Source organism: Vicugna pacos, chromosome 17 (genome assembly GCF_048564905.1).
Source record: "Vicugna pacos chromosome 17, VicPac4, whole genome shotgun sequence".
In the NCBI taxonomy this organism is placed as follows: domain Eukaryota; kingdom Metazoa; phylum Chordata; class Mammalia; order Artiodactyla; family Camelidae; genus Vicugna; species Vicugna pacos.
The window spans coordinates 21713767-21741327 of NC_133003.1; the positions used below are offsets into that span (position 1 = coordinate 21713767).

The window sequence follows — 27561 nt, forward strand, 5'->3', positions numbered from 1 at the left end:
TCTATAGGCAACTTGGAAGCCCCACTGTCCTCCTGGTACAGTCTCATTGACAAAGTTACTGAAGACCACACCAAAAAAGTCAGGAAGGACCTTCCAACTCTATCTAGAATGCTTGATACTTGATACTTTAAGCTATACTTGATGCACAGCAATAGACTAAACCCAACAGGACACGTGGGTGGCTGTCTGTGGCTGGCATTCAATGATCTAGTGGTTAAAGCATAAAATACAATAAAAAATTACTAAGTGTTATTTAAAAGTTTCTATTAGAAAGCAGGAACTTTTATTTTATTTGTTCAAAGACTGAAAACTTATCAAAGATTGGGACTCAGGACAGTATTGGCCCTGCTGAGTAGTGCTGGGAATGAATGGCAAGAGGTCACCCTCCAGGAAACCACCACCTTCCTTCCATAAGAGGAAATAAGGGCTGTCTGGACATAAACATCCTCTCCTGAAAGCACTGAGAACAGAGAACACGAACATTTTTTTTGTGACGTTCAAATCCTAGGTGACATGGTTATACTCAGAGCAATGCCCCTTTTCAGGGGAACTCTTCTGCTGGCACTGATGATGAAGCACTCTCCAAGGCATGTGGCCCCATCAGAGGGCTGGGTGCTTGGAGGACAACCACTGTCACGTCTAAGAGTGATGCCTACCACTAATACAGGCTAATTGTAGCTCCTGACTCCATTTCTGCCTCACCCTACAACGTGACATACAACTTTTTCAAAAAACACACTATGCTAGTCATTCTTCTGGTTCTCTCTTTAATGATACAAATGGTATCAGGAGTTTCAAAATATGCTATACTACAACAGATCTTAACAAACTCTGTGGACCTTCATGAGCCACCATGATACCTTACCTACACTGGTTTATCACAATGCACTTCCTGATGTACATTTGATAGGAACTGATTTGATCCTGAACTTGCAGAGGCAGGTATACTTATTCAATTTACCAATGAGGAAAGAAGCTTACAATTACTAGATTTTACTGAATATAAGGGCAGTATGTTATTAAAATATACTTATTTTCAAACTGAAAAAGTGTTCTAGCAAAAGGTACATAGTTTTAAAAACTTCTGTTTTTAAAGACGTGGCTGAAATGTAATGTGTGCAATTGGGAGAGACAACAAAGGATTTACTCATTGCCAAAGAGGCCTACAAATCAAACTCCATTAGCCTCGATTTCTGTCAGTAAACAGATAAACTAGGCCAGGTCTACAAAGCAAACATGCCATGGGAACCCCTGTGCCCACTAACACTCAATGAAAGGCATGTGACACCCAACTGGTCAGGGGGCGAGAGGGGCGGGGAAGGGGACATGGCACATGTGAAAAGAAGCTACTCTAGTGTGTGTTATATAGTGTGAATATATAAGTATTCTATAAAGTGTGTATACACACATATAAAAGCTTTCTTAAAAAATACTTTTATTGAAATCAATTCACATATCATGTAATTTACCCATTTAAACACTCTGGCTTCTCTTCAGATCAACTAAATCTTTTGCCTTTTACCCATTTAAAGTATACAATTCTGAGGATCTAATGCATAGCATATAATGACTATTAGTTTAACGATACTACATTATATATTTGAAAGTTGCTAAAGGTGTAAATCTTAAATGTTCTCACCACAAAAAAGAAACCGTAATTATGCGACATGATGTAGGTGTTAGCTAATGCTTTGGTGGTAACTGTTTTGCAATATTAAGTGTATCAACGCAACACTTTGAACACCTTAAACTTAGACAATGCTTCATATCAATTATATCTCAATAAAGCTGGGGGAAAAGGTATACAATTCAATGGCTTTTGGTATATTATATTATTTTTAGACGCAATAATAATAGGTAAGAGAATTTTCCATTTTAACCAATTTTAAGTGTATAATTGTGATAGTATGTTTATAGTAAGAAATATATATATATATATTTAGTCTTCATCCCAGTTCCTGGCACACAGCTCCCTCCTAAAACTAATTTCCTAAGTGATATGAGCAATGGGAGAGTTACTTGTTTTAATATTTGGTCTTTTGTCCTCAAATAGCTCCAGAGTGATCTAGGTGAAGAATATCCAGTTATTCATAATAAGCTCTTTTCAACCATACCTGAGTTTAAGTTAATAAGGTGACTTTTGGAGAATCACTAAGGATGGAGACTGGTTGCTAGTGGAACCAACCATGTGATTAGGAGGTTAGAACATTCAGTCCACCTCTCACCCCCAAATAGGAAAGAGGAGCTGGAGGTTGGATTAATTACCACTGGCCAGTGAGGCAATCAAGCATATCTGCATGAGACCCTCCTCCCCCCAACCATAGCCCAAAAGGGCAGGGTTCAGAGAGCTTCCAGGTTGGTGGACACATGGAAGTGCTATAAGAGTGACACACCCAAAGAGGGCAATGGAAGCTCTTCATCCCTTCCCAAACACCTTGCCCGATGCATCTGACTGTTCCTTTTATAGGAAAGAGTAATCTAGTAAGTAAAATATTTTCCTGAGTTCTGTGAGTCACTCTAGCAAGTTAATCGAACTTCAGGAGATGGCTGTGGGAACCTGGGATTTATAAAGCAATAAAAGCAGAGCTCTTTTGGATCTTAGATTCAAAATTAAAAATTGACTTGATTCAGATATAAAATATGAAACCTTATTTAACCCAAACTCTGCTTGCTTTGATAACCAGGCCAAATTTCTTTCAAACAAAATTATTCACCTAACAAAATACTGTTAATATATCTTTAACCTCAAAACATTAGAGACCCAAGTCTAACTAACCAGCTTCACCTCCATGTGTCTTATAGAGTTTATCTACAATGCTCTAAACAGGTGAGACCTATACTTTGCCCAGGTTAAGTTATCTGAAGAATCTACCTGTAAAGAGAAAAAACTGCAACTCAAACCACTTCCATCTACACAGGCCAAGAACTACTCAAGAGTACTAGGAGACTAATTTGGCAACAACTGTTTACTATTAGTAGCCTTTAAGCAGAAAAATGGCTTTCTGCTTAAAATTCATTTTAGGACACAATCTATATGAATTTTCCTAAAATAAACTAGCTTAAGGTCTTACTTATAAAGGACATCTAGCCCTGGATCCAAGATACCAACTTTTTTGGGGAAAAATTCCATAGGCAGTCACAAAAGTACCAGCAAAATAATCAGCTTACTCAAACCACAAGCTAGAATTTTTCAAGCTTCTGGTGAGAGCCCAGATACAGTAGCAGCTGATCGAAAGTGAAGACCAGTACTACCTCTGGCAAATGCATTCTACTCAAGCTCAAGCTGTAAGCCAAAGAACTGTGATCTCAAAACAGTCTGGAAATGAAGAGCTTTAGTTTGTGGCACAAGTTCCATAGCTAGTCTCAAAGTTATGGTCTCCCAACTCTTGTCTGTCCCAATATTATTAATGGTGGAGGTCATGTTCCAAAATGATTACTTCCAGCCATTATGAGATGATTTGTAAGCTTTTGAGTGCTGCCCCCAATTCTTATATTACTCTGCTAAAACTTTATTTAACCTAGGTTTATCCCAACAATTTAGGCTATTCCAGAGTTCTTCTGCTTTACCAAATTGTCTATCTAAGATCATTTCCTTATGATGACACAAATGGAGTAATGCTGAACCCTAAGTATAAACCACTACCTTATTCCTAATCCTGAAAGTTTTAGAACATGAAGCAAGAACCCATCTGCAGAAGGGAAAAGTTGCTTTCCTAGATGAAAGCAAACAACCAGCCAGCACCTTTTCTGGCCTTTCTTTATTTAGTGCTCCTTTCTACCCCAAATCAATTCTTATAGAACAAATTTCAATTCCTTGAGTCATGCTCTCAGCTAGGTGTGAGGAAAACCAATAGACTGTAGTAATAACATACAAAGTATAAATGATAGGCTCAACTCTTTCAGCTGCATCTGCATTTTATAAGAGCCTACAAAACCCAAATAAACACCTAGTAGATGATTATATCATGAAAGATGAACCTTCCTGGATTATTGCTCAATCAATCTCAACTTAAACTGTGTACATGCAAAAAAAAAAAAAGGGGGGTGGGGGTAGGGACACACACAAAGGCTGAATTCTCAAAAGGTCTTGGGATGTCAGAAGGAAGCAATAAAGAAAACCATGATATAAAGCACAAGGAAAGAAGTGTTAAGAGGACTAATTAATACACCAGGAGATAATTTTTGGGGTATACAAAAAATTTGTGTATAATGAATTTCACAAAGTGAGCACATTTATGAAACCACCACCAAGATCAAGAAACAACACAACCAGAAAGAAAGAAAGAAAGAAAGAAAGAAAGAAAGAAAGAAAGAAAGAAAGAAAGAAACAACACAACACAACCAGTATCCCAGAAGGTCCATTTGTGTCCCCTTCCTTCTAAGTCATTCCTAGACTAGTCTGATTTCTTTCACTGTGGATTGTTTTGCCTGGGTTTAAACTTCTTTGCTGGATTTTAAATTTTGTTTGGGGTTACTTTATTTTAACAATCTTTCAGAGATTCATCCAGGTTGCTTCAAATAGCATTTTGTTTACTTTCATTGCTGTGCAGTACTCTGCTCTTGACTGATTATTTCTGCCTTTAGAAATATTGCTATGACAAATCAGGCACATGTGTTTGGTATACTTATTTACTAAACATTTCTGTGGTTTTATACTTAAGAGAATGTTTTGCTTTAGTACATATTAAACGGTTTTGCAAAGTAGTTGTACACTCCCACCAGTGGTAAATGCGAGTTCCAGTTGCTTTCCATTCAACAGTACTTCTTAAAATTTAGTCAAGTTGTTGGATGTGTAGTGATATCTCATTGTGGCTTTAATCTGCATGTCTCTGATGACTAATAGAGTTGAACACTTTTCCCTGTATTTATTGGCCATTTTAGAAAGCTGCTTTTATGAAAAAGGATTACTTCGGACCAAGACATTCAATCCAAGTGGGGAAATAAGATACTTATGAAACATATGAAGATGCAGATTGTGATTTTATAGAAGAAAGAAGCCAAAAGAGTTAACAGTTGTAGGTCAGACTATCAATCACTAAGAAGTAGATAAAATGATTTCAGAGAAACTGTAAGACTCACTAAAAATTATTCTGGGGTACCTGTAGGTGGGTGCTTCATTTTACTCCTACAATAAAGCTACACATACACTAAATCAGAGGTTCTCAAAGCTTAGCATGCCATCAGAATCACTTGGAGGGAGGGCTTGCTTAAATTCAGATTAATGGGACACACCACCAGAGGTTCTGATTCAGTAGTTCTGTGGAAGGGGCTGAGAATCTCCATTTCTATCAAATTCTCCAGTGATGCTAATACCACTAGTCTGAGGACCACTTTGAGAACCACTGAGGTATCCAAGATATTCACCTCAAAAGGATATTTTCATTAATTGAAAACTAATGACTAAAGGATTAAAAATATAAGAAAGTCAGCCAATCATTAGTGCATTACAATATTTGCTTTGGTTCAGTTAGCAGTTATTTTTAATTCCCAATCCAATTTAACTTAGGAAGACTCTAGAATGTTATACACTAAATTCTAGGCACCAAACAGCTCCAGAGAGCCTTCCTTCAGGAAGCTATTCAGACAAATGTGAGTCAACATCATGCTTACACAAACATGAGGAAATCACCAAGACTGCTGGGTGAAATGGAGAGAACTGAATGTTAATGCATTGTTGTGGTTTACCTACCCAAGTGCAGGAAGTAGCCACTCTTAACAGCTGAGAGATGTCTGAAGGACAGACCACTCCTACACTGTGCAAGGCTAGCAGGAGTGCAAACAGGCTGTAGTCACCACAGGGAATCATTAGACTTGTAAAAAGAGCTGGCCACCACTGATCAGTCTTACTGGAGCAGAGCTTCCTGAAACTCAGAAAGCCACAACTCCTGCTTGACATCATCCGTCCCTCAATAAGAGTAAACAGACTTAAGACACACTAGAATCAAACTAATGACTTCACAGCAACTCAAGTATATTTGCCATTTAGCAGCTCTATTCCTCTGGCGTGTAAATGACAATCAAAGAATGTGTGCAAAAAGTCATAAAAGGCTAGAAAACAGGGGAAGATGTGAAACATGATTTTTACAACCACAGGACTTTTGATCAAATATACCAAAAACTCAGTTAAGGAGAAATGATTCAGAGTAATCAATCACCTTAAGTTACATATTAACTGAATCTTTCACGATGTCATGAAGATTTGCCTGGGTAGGCAAGAGAGAAAAGGACACTAATAAAAGCTGCAGGATTGCTTTCTGACGTTTGGGGTAGAGAGAGGAGAGTGAGAGTGGAGTGTTTAGGGATATGTACTCTGGATCAGATTGTTGTTAGTTCAGTGCCTTGTTCTGTCCCTTACTGGTTAGCTATGTGACCTTGGACAAGTCAGCATTTTTGTGCTTCAATCTCTTTATCTGTAAAATGAGAATATTAGGCTCTATCCCATAGCGCAGTTGTGAGAATTAAATGTGTTCATACAAAATAAAAAGTTTATACTGGCATTATTTGTTTGCTGTTTCTGGCAATTTCTCTTTTATTTTCTACAAAGTGGTAGGAGTCAAGGCTTCTACACCTTTAACTAAATGCTTGTGATTCTAGGCACATAAATAAGGAGAAAAAGGAAGCTGGGGAGAAAGGGCTGCAAAAAGATGATCTAAATAAATGGAAAGACATCTGTGTTCATGGACTGGAAGACTTAATATTGTAAAGGTGGCAATACTTCTCAAATTAATCTACAGATTCAATGCATTCCTTATCAAAATCCTAGCTTGCACTTTTGCCAGAAATTGCCAAGGTGCTCCTAAAATTCATATGGAAATCCAAGGCACTCAGAATAGCCAAAACAATCTTGAAACAACACAGCTGGAGGACTGAACCTCCTGATTTCAAAACTTAACTACGAACGAACGATAATCAAGACACTAAGGTATTGGCATAAAGGTAACCTACAGATTAATGGAATAAAATTGAGAATCCAGATGTAAGCCCTCACATTTAGGATCAATTGGTTTTCAACAATATTACCAAGACTATTCAATGGGGGAAAGAATAGTCTTCAACAAATTCTAATCTGAGGTGTAGTAAGCTCTAGGAATCTATCCCTTTGCTGAAATAACAAATGAGCTGGCAGAAACTATCTGAAGCAACAATTTTGGAACTCTTAGAGTCTAACAGAACCCTTGCAGTGCCTGGGGGGAGCTTGGGAGCTTGATGACAAGTCCAGTAAATTTCAGTGAATTTCAGCTTTGTGGTAGCAGCCATCAATGCCATCCCCTAGGTGGGAGGAGGGTAGCAGTAGGGGCCATGGCCAGGCTCCCGGTGGGGCTTGTTGGAGCCAGAATGGGTAATAAGGACCACATCCTCAAAAAGGTAGGGTTGTATGTTTTGATAACTGATCACTGGTGCCAGCATAGAGGCCAATGTTTCCAACTGACACAAGCCAAAGTGGCTTCCCAGTAGAAGGGGATTTAAAGAGACAATACAGTTGACTCTTGAACAACATGAATTTGAGCTGTGTGGGTCCATTTACACGTGAATTTTTTTCAATATATACTACAGTACAACACAATCTGCAGTTGGTTAAATCTATGGATGCAGAACCACAGACATGGGGGGCCAACTGTAAAGTGATACACAGATTTTTCAACCGTATTAGGGAAGGGGTGTTGGCGCCTCTTAACCCCCTGCATTTTCAAGGGTCAACTGTACTTGTTTTTTACTTTTTCCATGCCCTTTTGGGCAGACATTCAAGGAAATCTGTCAGGTCAGCAAGCCAACAGAACATAAACTTGAATGATCACACACAACAAGGAACACACTTTGCAAAAATAGTTTTGTTAAAGTAATAGACAGCTCCAGCCCTCAACAAGCAAAACCCAGCAATCCCTGAGGTGGTAAAGAATCTGATTTCTATAATTACCACAACATAATACTCAGAATATCCAGTTCTCAATTAAAAAATTACAAAACATACCCACTAAATCACCTTAAATGTTTAACGAGCTAAAGGAAAGCATGAACAAAGAACTAAAGAAAATCAGGAAAATTATGTCTGAATAAAAATGATGGTATCTGTAAAGATGGAGAAATTATTTTAAAAAGGAGTCAGAGGTCCTGGTGCTGAAAAGTACAATAACTAAAATGAAAACCTCACCAAAAGTGTTCAACAGCTTATATGAACAGGCTCAGTGAACTTGAAGACAAGATAACTGAAATTATCCAAAGAGCATGAAGGAAAAAAAAAATGAATAAAGCCTGAGGAATCTGTGAGACACTCATGCATACCAACATCGGCATCATAGGACTCTTAGAAGGGAAAGACAGAGAAAGGAATAGAAAAAAATATTTGAAGAGGGAGGAGGATATAGCTCAAGTGGTAGAGCGCATGTTCAGCATACACAAGGTCCTGGGCATACACAATCCCCAATACTTCCTCTAAAATAAATAAGGAAACCTAATTACCCTCCACCAAAAAAAAAAAAAAAAAAAAAAGGAAGGGAGGGAGGGAGAGAAGGAAGGAGTGAAGGAAGGAAGGAAGAAAGAAAGAAAGAAGGAAAGAAAGAAAGGAAAAGAAAAAGAAAAAAATATTTGAAGACTAATAACCAAAAACGTCCCAGGTCTTATGAAAGATGTAAATACAGTTGGCTCTCCTTATCTGCAGACATGAAAATTGTGCATACGCAGGGCCAACTGTACTATGCCATTTTATATAAGGGACTTGAGCATCTGCAGGTGTGAGACAGGGGAATAATATTCAATGAGTATAGAGTTTCAGATTTACAAGATGAAAAGAGCTATGGGAATAGATGGTGGTGATGGCTGCACAACAGTGTGAGTGCATTTAATACACCTAACCTGTACACTTAAAAATGGCTAAGATGGTAAATTTTATGTGCATTTTAATTAAAAAAAAAGTTATTAGTAGGCCCAAGTCTTCACAATGATTTAGAAGACAGAAGCAAATAAGTTTTACAAGAGAAAAGGAGGCTTTCCTTTGCTGGCTGGTGCCTGTATTCTATCTATAGTGGCCACAGGCTGGCTGCCAGAGGCAATCAGCCTGATAGCTCATGTCAGGATTTAGTTCATACCTTATCTGAAATAATAGTTGGTCTGAAATAGTAAGCATGTAACAAAGAAACATGGATAGAACATAAGTTAGACTGGAAAAACATACGGTGTAATCCTAGGTCCAGGATTCTAAGGAAAAATTACAAATTTTAATGGTGGAAAAATTACAAATTTTAACCAAATAAAACTCTTCCAGGAATAAATAAAAGGAGTCACAGTTATCAATATGAAAGAAGGGATAATCAAAGGGAAAATGCAGAATCAAAGTAAAAAATCTGCTTAATGAAGAGTGGTGAAAAAGTAACCGAACAGTTCTTCAAAGAGTCTAAAGTGACAAGTGTAGCTAGCAAGTTGTTGCAAACACCATCATGATCTGGGACTTTAATTATAGTTTATCTGAAACAAAGTCAAGTAGAAAGTTGCTTAAAGTAAGGCACCGCAGGATTCATGAGACATTTCAATGACAATATATCAAGCACCTACTATATGTTTATATACCAACCATTAATAACTACCTAGCTGCCTACAAAGTTGGCTTTACCAAGTAATTAAGCTAATGTAACAAACAAGAACTTTACCTAGAATTAGATAAAAAAGATGTTAGGACAGAAAAATCAGCTCAAGGATCAAAGTTCAGAAATTTAAGCCTGGATCACAAGGCTACCCATAGGCAGACACCTTCTGGATTTTAAGGACTGCAGTGCAAAAGCAATGTTTCCCAACAATCTTCTCTGAAATTAAAGGTCATCTCCAAGTGCCCAGGTAAAGGGTCCAATTCACTCTAGATTTGTTCCATTAACATCTGCACAATACAATTTAGTAAAAAAGATAAAAGCATATCACACTTTTCTTCTGCTCAGGAAGCCTTCCCACCTCTTGTATATCTAGCAAATATTTACCTTTCAAGATGGCAAAGTTACTTCTTTCCTAATCTCTTCTTGCATTTCATTTTCCCTCCCCACACAATCTCCTTTATAAAAATCCTCATACCTACTTTAAACAAGACTTCCTCCAGTGGGGGTTACAGCTCAATGGTAGAGGGCATGCTTGGCATGCACGAGGTCCTGGGTTCACTCCCCAGAGCCTCTGCTAAGTAGAGGGGGAGACTCCTACCAACTGACAGCTAATTTAGGGCAGGGATGGTTTTATTCATCTTTATGTCACTAATGCCAAGCATGTAGTGCCACACACCAGTAGGCTCTCCACATGTGTTTGCTGACTGAATGAACAAAACCTACAATGTAATTTACACTGTAGGCTGTTACATAGAGAAATAAAATTTTGACTTCAATCCACCTTTCAAAGGAAGCACTTGTGAAGGTTCTCGTCAACACACTTAGCAGAACTTCTTTCATATCTAAATTATTCATAAGGTGGGGGGTGGGAGGGTTGGGGGTGGGTATAGCTCAGTGGTAGCATGCATGCTAGGCATGCATGAGGTCCTGAGTTCAATCTCCAGTACCTCCATTAAAAAAAAATTTAAAAATAAAAAATAAAATAAAACAACAAATTATTCACAAGCAAGAAGGAAGCCGAAGACTTCAATAAGTCATTAACTGGAAAATAAAAATAATGAAAAAATGTATTCAGGGAAGCAGAGCATTGCCTGAAGAATGGACACAAGAGACAGAAATGTTTGGGTTGCATTTACTTCCAAAGGTGGTACTGTTACAGTCTCAATGTCCAACATGGCAGTCACTAGTCACATGTGACCACTTTAATTTTTTTAGTAGTTTAATTAATTCAAATATAAAAATTCACTTCTTTGGTCACACTGGCCACTTTCCAAATGCTCATCAGCCACATATGACTACTATATTGACAGGCAGATATATAATATGTCCATCATCACAGAGAGTCTACAAGACAGGACTATTCTAAACAATTCTCCCAAGGCTATTTGGCAGACACAGGATTCTTATATGATGTTCTGGTTTTTTGCACGCTACAAGGATCTGCCAAAGAAGACATACCCATAATTTCATGTTACAGATTTTTCTGGAAAATATTTGCAGCAAATATCAGGTCATTTTAAGGTCAATTCTGGGAGGTACTCCCATCCATCCCTCATGCTTCCTCCCTAGTCAGTCACTCTTCCAACCACCTGCTACTTCAGTACAGTGGTGATCACCTCCTTGCCAGGTCCAGTGGCCTTGTCTCAATTCTTATGTCCCTTACCCTTGATAAATCTAATCCAAACCAATAGTTTATGGGCCATTTCCTATTCTAGGTACTAGGGAGCAGCCTTATATGAAACACATTCTTAGAGAAAACAACACAATGTAATTAAATGCTATAAGAGAAGTTTACACTCTCTGGTTTGAATGGAGAGAAAAGTAAGCAATTCTGCTAGAGGGCTTCACAAGAAAGTAACATCTGACCTCGACCTTAAAGAATAAGGACTAGTCCCCTCCCGGAAGGAGTTGAGAAGAGTGGTGGTAGCTCAGGAATACTTTCTAATGTGAGGGAACAGCCTGAGCAAATTACCTTAAATTAAGAATTCAGAGAGGAGACAATGAAGCTGGAAAGATGACTGATGGTTAGACTGGAGGTTCTAAAATACCATGCACAGCAACCTGTATTTTATTCTGTAAACAACGGAGTCAATGGAAAGCTTCAGCTATAGAAGGTGGTGCCATATTGTCCTAAGAACAGAATAAATGGACTAAAGAATCTTAGTGGGACTGCTGGGCAATGCTTAACTTAGTAAAGGGTCACCTATGAGGTTAGGGGTCATAAGTTCAAAGTGATACCAGTCAGCGTATTTTTTTCCTTCTCCAGCTACAATCAGTTATGGATAGGGTAGAGTAAGTGATTAGCTGGATTTAATCTAGGGCCAAGGTTTTGATAGATAAGACGAAAAGGAGAAAGAGTTAAGAATATATACTGGGGGTGATTACAGTGATGAACCATGAATTCTGAATTGAATGGGGAGAAAAGTGAGAACTGTAGAAGGCTGAGTGGCTTTGAAAAAGCAGTAAGTGGGGGAGGGTACAGTGGTAGACTGCATGCTCAGGTCCTGGGTTCAATCCCCAGTACCTCAATCAATCAATCAATCAATCAATCTAATTACCTCCCCTCAAAAAGGTAGTAAGATCAATGGATTGTAAGCCCCAGTGAGACTGAAGAATTTCAGAGTATTAAAAGGTTTGAGCCATAAAAAGAGCACACTGTTATTAATGAAGGGAGCAACTTCTTTGTAGGAATATTGGCAATGTAGGGATTTAAACTGCATATATCGTTTGAACCAGCAAGTCCACTTACAAGAATTTACCTTACAAACATATACATGGATGCAAATATTTATGTTCAAGAATGGTCACTTAACAAAATACAAACAAAAAAGAACAGTCATTTCAGCAATATTTATATTATTGTAACAACAAAAGATTAGAAAGAAACCTAGGTGTCCCTTTCGAGGACTGGTTAAGTATCCAAGATAGATTATTAAATTAAAAAATAAGGTGCTGAGTATTTACACTGTAATACCACTGCGTAATGGTGGAATGCACAAATACACAGAACAGGGTCTAGCAGAGGGGCACAATTAACATTTACTGAAGAACAAAAAGCAAAAATAAATAAATGGGACCTAATTAAACTTATAAGCTTTTGCACAGCAAAGGAAACCATAAGCAAAACAAAACCTATGCAATGGCAGAAAATATTTGCAAATGATGCAACTGGCAAAGGCTTAATTTCCAGAATACATAAACAGCTCATACAACTTAATAACAAACAAACAAAGAACCCAATCCAAAAACAGGCAGAAGACCTAAACAAGAAATTCTCCAACGAAGACATACAAATGGCCAATAGGCACATGAAAAATGCTCAATATCGCTAATTATCAGAGACATGCAAATCAAAACTGTAATGAACTATCACCTCACACCAGTCAGGACAGCCATCATTCAAAAGTCCACAAATGATAAATGCTGGAGAGGGTATGAAGAAAAGGGAACCCTCCTACACTGTTGGTGGGAATGTAGTTTGGTGCAGCCGTTATGGAAAACAGTATGGAGGTTCCTTAAAAAACTAAAAATAGACTTACCATATGATCCAGCAATCCCACTCCTAGGCATATATCCAGAGAGAACTCTAATTCAAAAAGATACATGCACTCCAATGTTCACAGCAGCACTTATATACAATAGTCAAGTCATGGAGGCAACATAAATGACCAATGACAGATGACTAAATAAAAAAGTTGTGGTATATTTATACAATGGAATACTACTCAGCCACAAAAAGAATAAAATGCTATTTACAGCAACAGGAATGAACCTGCAGATCATCATTCTAAGTGAAGTAACCCAGAAAAAGAAAGAAAAATACCATATGATATCACTCATGCGTGGAATCTAAAAAAACGAAAAAAAGAGGACACTAATGAACTCATCTAAAAAACAGAAAGACTCGCATACATAGTAAACAATCTGATGGTTACTGGGGGAAAGGGGGTGGGAAGGGATAAACTTGGCAGTTTGAGATTTACAAGTGTTAACCACTATATATAAAAATAGATTATAAAAAAACAAATTTCTTCTGTATAGCACAGGAAACTATATTCAGTATCTTGTAAAAACCTTTAATGAAAAATAATATGAAAAAAACATTCATTCAAGAACAATGAACACTGGTAAATATACACTCTCAAAAAATACACGAGACTCTTGGCAATGGTTGCCTCTAGAAACATGTCCTTTTACATCTTCTGAATCTACAAAATATATGTATTATGTTTTAAAAAATGATTAATAAAATAAATTTTAATATTTACTGACTTGGAAAGGTCTATATAGTATATTAGCAAAAAAAGGAGGGGGGAAGCAAGTAGTACATATGCAGATATCCATCTTGGAATCTGACCTCCTATATACTGAATCTGACAGGAGCACACTGCCCTCTCTCTCTTATATAAGGAGGTGACAAGATTATCTGTGTTCAAGCAGTTTAACACTGCCAAGGGCAGATATGCACCACTCATAACACTCCCCTTTATCTCCTTTTAGGCCAAGAGTTACACCCTTCCCAGAGATGACTCGCTGGCTACTCCAGTATAATTCCTTTTTCATCCCTGAACTCTTATAGCACTTGCTCTACTCAGTGCTGTTTCCCAAATGATTGTGTAAGCTTGCATCACTTAATACTGTTTGCACTGGTAGACAGAAGGCTCTGGAATCAGATGCTAGGGTTCAAAGCAGCTGTGGCTCTTTAGGTAAGTTACTTTAACTCCTCTCTCTGTGCCTTTACTTCCTAATCTGTACCAATGGGGAAAATGTTTCCTACCCTCACAGGACAGTGGTAATTATGAAATGAATTAATACAGGAAAGCATTTAGAATAAACAATACCTAGCACATAATAGCTAATGTTTTACTGTTGGGTACTATTATCCGAAAGCACCAGTAAAAAAAGACTACACAGTAAGCACCCTGTATCTTACAGGTTGCATATCTATGGATCAAAAATATTCAGGAGAAAAAAATTCCAGACAGTTTCAAAAGGCAAAATTTGAATCTGTCACATGCCTACAAAGGTTTACATATCATTTACATTGAATTTACAACTACAGTTGACCCTTGAACAACACAAGTTTGAACTCCACAAGCCCACTTATATACTGTTCTTCAATAAATAGGAATACATGATTCATGGTTGGCTGAATCCAACTGACTATGGGACTTCAGCATCCAGATTTCGATATCCAGGGCAAGTTGCGAAACCACTTCCCTGTGGATACTAACGGACTACAGTATTTACATAGTATTTACACTGTATTAGGTATTATACATAATCTGGAAATGATTGAAAGTATATGGAAGGATATGCATAGGATATATACAGATACTGCACCATTTTATATAAGGGATAGAAGCATCTGCCAGGGTCCTGGAGCCAATCCTCCAAGGGATAACTATCTTCATTTCCATATACTCCCTACAGTGCCTAACAGGGTCAAAAAAAGCACTGAACAGACGTATGTGTTCACCAACTGAATTAAAGGTAAGAAACCCAGCTTTCCTAAATTAATAGATTAAAAACCTGTTGGTATAAGAAAGAGTTAATTTTCTAACTTTTTAAAAGGAAACTTTCAAAAGCTTAAGTTACTAAAATTAGGTATTAGCCTTCAAAATTACTTCCTCTTAGTTACTTCCCCTTTTTCCCAAATTGGCCTTAAGTTTCATTCCTCAAGTAGGAAGTCACTTCTTTTCAAACAAGACTTACAAGTAACACACCACTGTATATAAAACTCCCTAGTCCCTACATTTATGTATGAACCACCACCATAAAGAGGAGAAAAAAAGACCAAACATCCATCTTTTCACCTTAGATATGGCAAAAAGCCATGATGAAGAGACCAGAACTCTTGGAATATTTTAGAGGGCAGCAGTTTTCAACCATGATGAAGAGATTCATGATAGGGGATCAAAAGTAATTTATTAATAATAGCTCAAGTACTGAAGATTGCAAGCAATTTATTTTATCCATAAATTAGAGCAGACTCAACGTTACCTGACTATAGTGGTGTTTTTTTCTAAAATGAAACATTCCCCAATCTAGTAAATAACTATGTTTTGAGGCCAAGAGTTATTAAGGTGTATAAGCATTCCTTTCTTGTATTCTATTAAGTGTTCCCAAGCAAAAGAGAAAAGGCCTGGAAACCGTGCATCACCACTACTGTTGCCTTACCTTGTGAATAATGATTATTAACTGTAATTGGAGGAAAGTGTAATCACATGCACTCTAATCCCTATCAGATCCACAGATTCTCGAATGGGCCAGGTGACAAAAGCTCTGAGTTCCAGGTGATTCTTACCCACATCCCTTTCCCACCCAAAAGACTACCACCAGTCTTACTCGACCAAAGATTTTTTTTTGGTTTCAACATCTGAGTTCCATCCCAGGTGTGTCTCATGAGCATACAGCATCTACTATATAGACTACTCAATAAAATCAGAAATACTCATTACCTTGATAGGTCTCATATAGACCAACCAAAGTAAAAGGTTCTTTTATAAATTAATCTCAGTTATAGGTATTAAAGGACTAAAAAGAAGGCAGTTTATAGTAGTAGCAAAGGTGCTCCATTACCCGAAAGTTAATCCAGGCTCTATCTTACAGGCTTTGTGCCCCTTTACAGTTTCCTTATGTGTCAAGTGGAGAACAGAACCTTCTAAATAGAGCCAGTATGAAGATTAAATTAGATATTACATAAAAAGAGCTTACCTATACTGAAAATAGGTTCATGTTCAATAAACGTGTCACTATTATTTAGGTCTTATTTTATAAAAATGGCAACTCATTCAAATTCCAACTGCTAGTTTATAATATGGCCTGATCTGAAAAAGATGTTTTTCCTAAAATTAAACTTTTACCAGCTCAGCAAATACTTATTTTCCCAAAGTGCACATCCCATCCATACCTGACCCCACCCTCCTCTTTCCCATTAAAAAGACTCAGCTCATCTCTCACTGTCCAGAACTATATGCCCACAATTCTTCATCCAAAAGCCTTGGTTGGGGTCAGACATTTCTAAATTCAGAATTCTTCAGATTTAGAAAGGCAATATGGTGCAAATGCCAAACATTTTGTAACAAACCCAATGAGTTGATAGTTCTTCAGTAAAATAAACAGATACTCACATTAAATAGGATAAAGACTACGCAAACTTTCATCAGTTTAGTTCAGGTTTTGCCATCAAGTATGTCTGCTTTTTAGAACTTTCTGAATGGCAATTATGAAATCCTTAACCCAATGCCAATTTGTTTTAAACACACAATCATATTTCTCTCAATACTTTTTAAGCACCTTTTCTAATGCCCTCAAGTCTGATTCTTCCTTGACTGATTATCATGCTGTTATCTCAGAGAAGTGGATTAAGCCTCTCCTGATATTTCTCTTGGAAAATTAAAATAAGCTTTAAATTAGGTGAGTTGGGGGTTCGGTGTGTTATGCCTCCAAGCTAAACTGCAAGGCAGACGGTAATCTGAATTCTACAAACTAAATTAGCTAAATAATGTGATAACTTGTTCAGGGACTATACATTTTACAATACTTATTTCCTTAGATTCACAGTAAATCTGCCTCTCTGCACAATTTCAAGCTCATTTTTGGCAGAGAAGGAGCCACCAAAGACATCTGAGATGGTGCTACCAGGCTACAATGCATTATATATACATAAACTTATTAGCCAAACATTCATTATAAGCAGGCACAAAACAATTCTTCAGCCAAGAAACAGAAGTAGAAATAATTCAACTGAATAACTATGCTGCTTCTGCTGGATCAAGACCTTTACAATATTTTGGAAAGATAATGAATAAATTTCCATGCAGATAAAATAATCATAGCTTTAAAAATTACTAATTCAGCATACTTGAGATAATTATCATTTTACTTCATGACTCTTCAAAGAGACTAATTACACAAAAGAAATCGTGGTTATGGCAAGCTTTCTACCATTTCTCAACCACCCAAGCAATAAAAGCATTTAATACAGTATAGCTTTGGACATTACTTAATTTTTACCTATTAGTGCATTCATTAAACACAGTAGACACAACAGATTAGAAGCTTAATTCATCAAGACTTACCTTGTTGACATCCATATGCCCAGCTAAACTTCTATATTGTTATATTGTTTTTCTCTCCAAATATATTGTTACAAACCAATATTGTACATAGGACTATTATAAAAGCAAAAATTGTCTAGTCTTTTGTAAACTAAACTTGAAAACTTAAAATGAAATTTTAAGACTAGTTCAAGTGGTAGAGCACATGCATGCTTAGTGTGCACAAAGTCCTGGGTTCAATATCCAGTACCTCCTCCAAAAATAAATAAGTAAACCTAATTACCTCCCCCTGCAAAAAATAAATAAAAACCTTTTTTAAAATCTTGCAAATTTCATTATGAAGACTGATTATCCTAGAGTACATAAAAACTTTCTCCCAACCCTAGGTTTTGCCATTGTTAGTTTCTGTAGAAGGGAAGAGTGGCAATGCAAGTGGTGCAAAAAAATTCTGGATGAAATGTGTGTACAAAATTTTATACTGAAGATAAGGAAATAATTATAAATTCCAAATTTAATTTCATATAAATTTATGAAATCATAAAGCCTAACACATACAACCACCCTTGGCCAAAACAATAAAATATCCTATACCTCAGGATATTAAGCCATGCTTTCTTCCTTCCTCTTTCTTCTACCCTGAATATATGCCACCTACTCTTCCTCCACTTTACATAATCTCATACTTAAGACTAAGTCATTCTCTCTCAAGGCCATCCCTGAGCCCCCAACTTACATCAGTCCCCTTTAGGTACTTCTCCAGCATGTAACATCTCTCTCTACCTCACTCATCATACCCCTCCAAAGTTCCTTCCTGCCAAAATCCAATGAGTATTAGTGTAAGAATCATCTCTCTTATTCACCATTGTTGCACAGGCACCTAATAGTTAAGTGTTTGAATAACAAATTTGAAAACAATAAGTTTCCCGGAGCAAAGAAACTTTATATAACCTATTTGCTCCATGCAAATTTTAAAAAGAAAATAGTTACAACAAGACCAGCTATGTACACCAGTGGTGAACTACCTCCTAGGACACTGTTTCAGCAGTTTAAGAATTCACCTTAGAGAATTATAGAAACTCCTCATATAGTCAGAAACTTCAATTATCTGTAACAAGGAGTGTTAAAACTCAGATCCCCCTTATGAACTCATTTGCTCTTATTTTAGACAACTTTGTAAGTCTAATTGGCCAGTAGCTCAATTCATAGCAGTTTAGAAAAATGCATGCTTGGGTGAGAAAGAGGTGTAGCCTGTGACAAGCAGGAGAAAACCCTGTAAAGCAGGCTCAGAAATGTTAAAACAGGAGGGTGGTCATTCAGGCCAGGCCAGAGTCCTAAGGCAGGGCAATATACTCCAAGTACAGACCTCAAAAACCCTTCAGGAGGAAATACCTCAATCATTACACAGGGAAGCTAAAGGCCTAGATACTATAAGAGAGAAAAAGAAGACATTCACTACAGGAATAAAACAAGTTTTAAAGCTTAAAGAAGCCTACTTCAATTATCCAGAACATAATGATACTATTTCAGTGATTTAAGATCTCAGTTTTTGTGCAAGAGCCACACTTCCTGTACCTAAACACACATGAATAAAAGCTTACAGGATGCCTCACAAAGCACCCTCTTGAAGCAAAGCTATGAGGACTATAAAATTGAAAATAAAAGTCAAACTACAGTCTTTTCTCCAGATTCCTAAAAGTAACAACCAAACTGGAATCAGATTTTTGTTCAAACAATAAACTTGGCTACTTTTTATAAGCACTGTCTTCTCCAATACCCTCCTCCATTCCACTGGTTTGGTCCTTTGTTAAGAAAGTAACATGTATTCTATTCATTTACATGTGTACTTTAAGTCAGAGAAAGAAACTGTGTCAGTGCAATGCGCAGAAACCTGTCCTATCAACTCCAGGTTCACCCATACCTAGGACTGTGCCTGGCACACTGGAAACACCATTAAACACTTGGGAAATTAAATTGAAAACATAAAGCCATGTAATTTGTTACAGGCTACATAGGAAACCTCTGGCAAGAAGACCCAAACTAGCATCTGCCCATTTGTTCATAATGAACTTGAACCTGGTACTATTATTATTTGGCCATCTTGATCAAGCAGTTGCCACAGGTCAATGTCAGTTCAAGTGCCTTGGAGATAGAGAGCAGCAGGCCTAAGGTACATAAAGGCAAGCAGAGGACAAAGACAAAGCTTCCAATATACTGCCAAGTGGAAATCATCCCAGACTTAAATTCTTCGTGGGGCTGGGCTGCAAGAAACATTCCTTCTGGCTTCCTAAAAGATCGCATAATGTCACTGACCTCAAAATGTAAATATTCCAAGGTGAACCTCAAATAGATGCACAGACTTTGTGTAGCCCAATTCTCCACTTACACTGTCCCTAAGACAATGCTTGTCTGGAGAACTGACACACAGAGAAGAATGGACCAAGAGCCCCAATGAACTGTCTTATGCCCTGCTGAGATGTCTCAGCAATGCTAGGCACCCTGCATTTTAGCACAAAAACTGCTATTCCTCTCCAGGTTCCACAAGAGATTTGAAAACTCTTCAGGGTGGGGCCTGAAAATATATTAAAAAAATTTTTTAAATTAAGGTGAAATTCACAAAGTTAACCTTTTTAATTTTTTTTTGGAAGGGAGTAATTAGGTGTTCGTGTGTGTGTATGTATTTGTTTGTTTGTTTATTTACAAAGGTACACTGGGGGACTGAACCCAGTGCACTCTCTACCACTGAGCTATACCCTTGCCCCTAAAGTTAATCTTTTAAAGTGTTTAATTCAGTGATATTTAGTACATTCACAATGTTGCGCAACCATCAACTCTGTCAAGTTCCAAAACATATTCATTTTCACCACCACAAAAGAAAACTTCATACTCTTTAAGCAATCAGTCCCCAGTTTCCCCTCACCCTCAACACCTGACAACCACCAATTTGCTGTATGTCTATGGATTTACCTATTCTACATAGTTCATTTAAGTGAAATTATACAATATGTGGCCTTTGTGCCTGGCTTTTTACTTAGCGTAACACTTTCAAGGTTCATCCGTATTGCAGCATGTATCAGTGCTTCGTTTTCAAAAACAGCTGAGTAATATTCCATTGTATGTTTGTTTATCCATTTATCTGTTGATGGACATTTGGAATGTTTCCATCTTTTGGCTATCTGAACAGTACTACTATGAACATTTATGTACAAGTATTTGTTTGAGTACCTGTTTTCAATACTTCTGGGTATATATCTAGGAATGGAATTGCTGGGTCATATGGTAATTCTATATTTAGCTATTTAAGGAACTGCCAAACTATTTTCCACAGTATATACTTTTAACTATCTTGCCAGATAACCACCAAGACCTATTGTTAAGGGGAAAGAATAAGATGCATAACAGTGGGATGTGCAACAGTCTATTTATCAAAAAGGACACAATATCTCTAGAAGGATACGTATGAAACAGTTACTTGGTTTATACACAGGAAACTGGTATGCAGTTCTCTCTGAAGCAAAAACCCTGGGAGGCTAAGATGTGAGAAAGGCTTGTTTTCATGCTCTACCCCTCTTACACTGCATTTAATATACATGTTTTATCAACCTCCTTGCTCTAAAATTTCTTTTTTTCCCCCAGGGTAAGGGATGAGTTTAATTTAGAAATAAGCTTAGAACAGCCTCCCATTCAGAAGGGAGCCTAAGGCCCCACCCTTAGAGAGAAAGGCCATCATAAAATATAAGGCCCTCATGGGGGAGGGGCAGCATGAAGCTGGTTCTGCGTTCAGCAGGTACTGGCAGAGCCTAGAGTGATGAAAGATACTACTTCTTCAGGTAAGGAGCTGTGTGTCTGATTGTGCTAACATTTGCATCTGCCACTCAGGCGAACAAGATTCCAGTGATGCACAGGAGTACTGCACAGATCATCCAGCCTGGCTGCAGGCCTTGCCAGTCATAGCAGAAGCAACTGTCTTTAACAACCAGGTCACTGGGTTCCAAGGCAGGCAGGCTTGCCAGCAGGAAGAGAAGGTCCCAGGTCACTCCCTCGATGACAAAGCTGCAGGACAGGGCTAAGAGCCGTCTACTGAGCTCACCTCAGAGTGGAGTGCAGAGAGCAGGTTTAAGGAGGCTGCTGTGTGTTGCTCCAAAATATCTTTAGAGATCCAAAGGAAGCAATACTATGAGAGAAGGACTACACTCTGGGATAGGAAGAACATAGTTTTTATAATAACCTTACTGTATTATTTTATTTTTGCCTAGTGCATTTTCCCTTTTTAAAAAATAATTGTGGTAAAATATGCATAACAAAATTTAGCAACTTAACCATTTTTAAGTGTACAGTTAAGGGATATAAAATATTCTCACTGAACCTTCACAGCACTCTGTTATCCTCATTCTACAGAAGAGGAACTGAGCTGTAAAGGGGTCATCTTACTATTCAGAGTCATAAACTGTCAAGTGTAAGAGCTGGTTCTTAACTGTCAGTCTCTCCAGAGAGCCCATGTTCTTACCTCAGATATTCTACTGCCTTCCTTTTCTGAACTTAAGGCCTTTAAAAGATAAACAGAGCTTCCTTCTGAATAATTTTAAAAGTTAAACAAAAGACTATCCAGAAAAGAACTTTTCCACAAAAAACTCTAAATGCAGTTTTTCCGATAAAACTGTCAAATCACGTAATAAAAATTATCTCATGGTCAAAAACTGTACTGTTACATTAAATATCCACCTTAAACATACTTCTTTAAATCTCAAAATTTAAATAACAAATAGTAAAGTTATGTAAAAGTACACTAGAACAACGGCATTTAACATCTGCTCTCTGGGTCCATGGAAGAGGCACCAGAGGACAAACACATCTGCACCACACTGACTTAGACACAACCACCATGAGAGTAAGGTAAAAAATAACAGCATACATATAACAAATGTAGAAGTTTCAACAACAAAGTAAAAACAAACAATTGTTTAAAGTGATGGAATTGAATCTCTCTATTTAGAGCAGTTGGGAACTTCGTAAAATAAAACTCTATTTTCTTTTGTCCCTCTTTCTTGCAAAAAAACATCATTTTTTTTTTTTGTGGGGAACTGCTTTTTGGGGCACACTGTTAAATTGACAAAGTGGTTCAAAACATTTTCCCAGAAGTTTTAGGGACTTTTGTCCTAGGGACTATGGTAAGGATGCAAGGTTAATAAAATTGGAAAACTTAATTAATGGAAAATACAATTTCTAAAGAATAAGCCTGAAAGATAAATGAAGTTTGCATATAGCCAATACATGATAAACAAATGCTTCTAACTTCATGATTAAAGATTCTTCAGCCACAGTTAGACACAAAAGTGGACACGAGAGTTGGCATGGATTAGATATTGTTCAAAACCCCGTCAGTTATAAAAAGTAGTGGCAGCAAGTAACAGTAGAAAAAAAAATCTCCACCTCATGTATCTACTCTTCTGTCCACTTGTCAGAGTACCATCTCTGCTGTTACTATTTACTGATGCTTAAGAGTAGAACTAAATGATCTCAGAGTCAGATAAAGGCAGAATCACTACTACGACCCAAGAACGAATCTAGACAATTTGTGATTTACATGGTCTCATGTTACCAAACTATTATTCGTGATGTCAGTTAACATTTATAAAAATGATAAAACCCTAGGACATAAGCCCCAACATACTAACTCCTACTGTTAAACAAGACAAGAAAATGAAAACACCAAACATATTGAAACAAACAAAATGAAAACACCAAACCTGACCTATTCTGTCAGGTGGCAGTAAAGAAATTTATATAATTTTAAGTTTCCTATCAAAATTCTCATCATTCTGAAAGCAGTCACTATATAAATACAATGCACTGATATCCTGAAAGAAAAATACACTTGAAGAATCTACAAAGTTAGAATAATTATTTCCCCCAAGGGAGAAAACTAATATGTATTGAGCACTATGCTCTTCACATGTTACTTAATCTAAGATTTCTATGAAATGGAATGTTCATTTCACAAATTTTAGGTTCTGAGGCTCAGAGAAATAAAATAATCTGCTTAAAAATAAACAGACACACACATGTCTACAGCAGAAATCCTTTGTAATTACAGGGCCATAGGCATTTCTGGTAAAAAATCTGATTTAAGCAAATCTACAGAGCAAAACCATAACCTTACTTTTTTGTTTTTAACTCAGTAATGTGGGGAAAAAAAAAAAAGAACTGAGAAAACAACTTTGAAACACAGTCTGCAATCTGTGAAGGGAGGTCATCCAATCAAACCACCCTAATGCATCACTTGAATATGCTGAAAGGAGAAATTTCAAGCCTCATGGAACAGCAACAGAGTATCATGCCCAGTGGTGCTGTGTCCAGCAGTTGCACTGGGCTAATCTTTTGCCATGGATCAGGGCTTCTTGAAGCCACATCTTCCAATCTATCTGCAAAGCCTATCAGCACTCCCTTACAATATATCACGAACTCTACCACTACCACTGTTACCATTTCTGTCTAAGCCACTATTATCTGTCACTGGACTGAAAGAACCTCTGAAAGATTGCCCTGCTCCCATTTTTGCCTCCCTATATTCTCCAAAGAGCAGCCAAAAATATAAGTAAGAAATATCACATCACTTCCTTTATTAAAAAAACCCTTCAATGGCTTCTCAATGTACTCTGAATAAATTCTAAATTCAGTCTCTACAAGATCTGGGCCCTGCCTACCTGTAAGACTTTATTTCTTCTACTCCTCCTGCTTGTTTTACAGCCTCCAGCTATTCAAACCTTTTTATGCTATTCCCTAAAAAAAGCAAGCCTATTCCTTCCTTGTCTATCACCAGTAGTCCCTACTAGAACAAAAATGAGCAGGGATATTAATGTTTTTGTGATTATTAATACCTGATGTGCTTTCCCCTTTCTCATCAGTGACACTGAAAAAAGCAGAAGAAATGATTCAAAAATGTTTGTGTTTTTAAGAATAAAGACACTGTAAAAACTACCTGAGGGCAGGAACCTTTGTTTTCCTCAAATGTGTCCCAGAACAGCACCAGGAACATATAGCTGCTATTCAGTATCTACTTATTCAATGAATGAATAATGACAGAACCACAAGCTAGCTTGACCATTCCTCTTACCATGCCAAGGAGAATTTCAAAGCCAACTAAAACAACTACCATCATATGCCTTCCAGGTAGTTCATCTCCAAATGAGAATATTCATCCCCTTAACAGCTCATTTCTTTATATACAGTTCCTTCAGACCCAAAGAGAACAAGAAAAGGTAATCAAAATGGTAACAGACCAGGATACTTACGTGGTAGCAAATAAATTAAGATGTTATTATTTCCTTTATTTGTAATCAGTTTAAGTATCTAAATAGCCCCTGAATGGGCTGTTACACCTACTATTATTAACATAGCTCCCACCCAAGCCATTATGACTGCTGACCCCTCTGGTAAGAGGGAGGACTGTCCTCTGGTCCTTATTCTCTGGTTGGCTGATTTTCTACTGATAATTAGACATACCCACAGCACAGGCTGTGGGAAAACTGTAAGATGACCAAACTACTCTACCGAAAAAATGAAACTTTAAGATGAAGAACAAGAAACAAGATGGGAATGATCCAGAAGTGAGACAAGTATATGTATAACATGGTAAATCCACCTCCTTAAAGATTAAGAGGTTTGGAAATGTATCTTCATCTGAGGAAGAAATATTGCTTAGAATAGAAGAGAAAAAGGAAGTTAGAGAAGTATCTTACAGAGACAGGAAAATAAGATCAGAGAGAAAAGTTACAGAGTAAGATAAACATCTCAAGATTGGTAGGGAAGAGAATCATTAATAGTGTTGCACCCACATTTCCCTAGAACTTACATTAATATATAATATAAAATAAATAATAATTTCTTTTCCATGGGGGAAGGGGAATGAAAGAAGAGTCTTCTATTTACATACCTTACAAATGTGCTGCAAGACCCACAGTCTGTATGGCAGAAGTTCTACAAAGTGCCTTGAACTTCTCAGACGTAAGGCACTACAAAAACAAAAAAAAATTAGGAATTACGTCTATTCATTTAGAAGGAAAAAAACCAAAGCGCAGGATGTAAAATGGGCTTGTCCAAAGCTCCATGAATTTAGAATCCGCCCCCCCGGGGGGGGGGTGCAGAATTTAATTTTAACTGACATACCATAAAATTCACCACTTTTACACAAATCTTGGCTTCCTTCACTTAACAAATGCACACCATCAACCTTATTTTCTGAATATTACAAATATTTGCCCTTTTTTAAAAAGTTGCCCCTTTAAAAGCAAAACCCCAAAGTCGATTAAATCTATGTAAATTAATTTTCCAACATTATAAAAATTTACAAACACAAAGCAAAGTTAAAAAAATTTTTACAGCAAACCAGTATCCCTACCACCCAGCCTACCAAGAACATCTGAATGACCTGCTTTATCAAATTATGTTTCCTTTTTAATACAGGCATCACAGAGAAATACAGGCTAAAAGACAACTTTCAGAAAGTCAATGGCTTCAAAAAAAAACCGTTGAAGTCATTAGGTTAAGGAAATTAATATTACAAGATCTGATACCTCTGTCAGAAATCATCAGCAGCAGTTTACTGTTTAAAGTCAGAATGGACTTAATCTACCCCCTACTCTTGATGAATGATTCCATCATTCACCTGCTAAAAAATATCTGATGATTTCTCATCTCAAAACAAATCCAAAGAACTTCCCATGTCCTAAAAGGTTCTAAATGATGTGGTCTCTACCCACCTCTCTAATTTCATTTTATCTCCCACTTTTCCCTTGACTCCACTCCATTCCAAACTTACTTCACTGGCTGCTTATGTTCTCTTTCCCTTCACTTGAAAATTAAGATACTGTCATAAATATGCTTAAGCACATTTACTTTAGCCACCCTCAAAAAAAAAATCAAGCTCAATTTGGTACTAACTGCAAACTGGCTCCAATTTAACAGTGTATCCCATATTTTGATAATTATTAGCTATAAAAAATGTATTCAGGATCATCTGGAGGAAGCACTAATAAACTCAGACCAACACCCAGAATGAGCAGCTTCATGCCTATCTGATTTTCAGTCACATGACTATCATAATTATGAGTACACCAGGCCTTTACTTAATACTACAGCACCACAGATTAAAAATGAGTCACTTGAAATACAAACACTTGAAAAAGAAATTTTACACTAATTACTAATTTCAAACTATCTTGAAAATTTTAATTTATTAATCTCACGAGTACTTAACAGTGAGCATGTCCCCAAAGAGCAGGGTACAGCAAGACATATTAACACAAATTTAAAATTTGGTTACATTAGTGTGAAGGTGCAGAGAAAACAGTTCTCCGATCAGGTGCATAAAGGAATAAGGGAAGACAAAATACCTTTAGGGACCTTCTAAAACTACAAATATACATGATTAAAATCCAGTGATTATTTAGTATTTACCATTATCACTAGTAGCATAATGCAATTAAACCCAAAGTGCTGTCTATATTAGCTCAGCAAACCCAAATTAGTAATTTTAAAAACGGAAATTATCAGTCTTTCTTCCGGCAAAGTTAACATAATTCTCTCAGCTACAGTACAATTAAGAAGGCCCAAAGTAGCAACCCACCTCCTCCAGTCACTGCTTGGACTCCACCCTATCAACAGGAAACACTTGAAGACCTACCTGTTTTTACTCTCCTAATAACTTACACCCCCACACAACCAGGATAAACTTTTAAAGGAGTTAACTGACAGACAAAATAGGACTCAGGACTGAAAATACTCCAGCAATCACTACCACATACACACACTCAGTAATCTGTATACTTGATATACACTGTTTCTCTCCATCCCACCTCAATAGTCACAAGAGTCAGTAGTCACCTGATAACATCTTATTGGGGCCTAATTATGTTGGATTTGGA

At 37.1% G+C, this 27561-nt stretch overlaps 1 protein-coding gene across 1 annotated transcript in view; it reads right to left on the reverse strand.

Annotated features, from left to right (window-relative positions):
- The window catches only part of RHOA (ras homolog family member A), a 44732-nt gene that overhangs the window by 15024 nt on the left and 2147 nt on the right, over window positions 1-27561 (reverse strand). Inside the window, exon 2 of the mRNA XM_072941264.1 lies at window positions 25572-25650. The gene's annotated coding sequence lies outside the window, so the exon portion shown is untranslated. The remainder of the gene's footprint in view (window positions 1-25571; window positions 25651-27561) is intronic.